Source organism: Sarcophilus harrisii, chromosome 3, assembly GCF_902635505.1.
Source record: "Sarcophilus harrisii chromosome 3, mSarHar1.11, whole genome shotgun sequence".
Classification (NCBI taxonomy): Eukaryota; Metazoa; Chordata; class Mammalia; order Dasyuromorphia; family Dasyuridae; genus Sarcophilus; species Sarcophilus harrisii.
In genome coordinates this window covers 468,680,887-468,681,227 of record NC_045428.1, presented here as the reverse complement: position 1 = coordinate 468,681,227, position 341 = coordinate 468,680,887, and positions in this window count along the sequence as shown.

The window sequence follows — 341 nt, the reverse complement described above, 5'->3', positions numbered from 1 at the left end:
CTTCACAACCTTATTTGGATTTTTCTTGCCCAAAGATGCTGGAGTGATTTACCATAGTCTTTTCCAGCTCATTTTGTAGAAAAGGAAACTAAGAAAAACAGGTTAAGTAACTTGAACAGGGTCACACAATTGGCAAATAAGGCCAGATCTGAATTCAAGTTTTCCTGACTCCAAATTCATACTCTATCCATTGTATGACCTGGCTAGGGATTAGAAAGAAAGATAAAAGAAGTCCCTGCTCTCTAGAACTTGGCAAACTAATGGGAGAATTAGCGTGAATAAGTATGTACAAAAATCGTATGCAGAAAAAATTATAAATTATTAACTAAGGATCAGGAAAG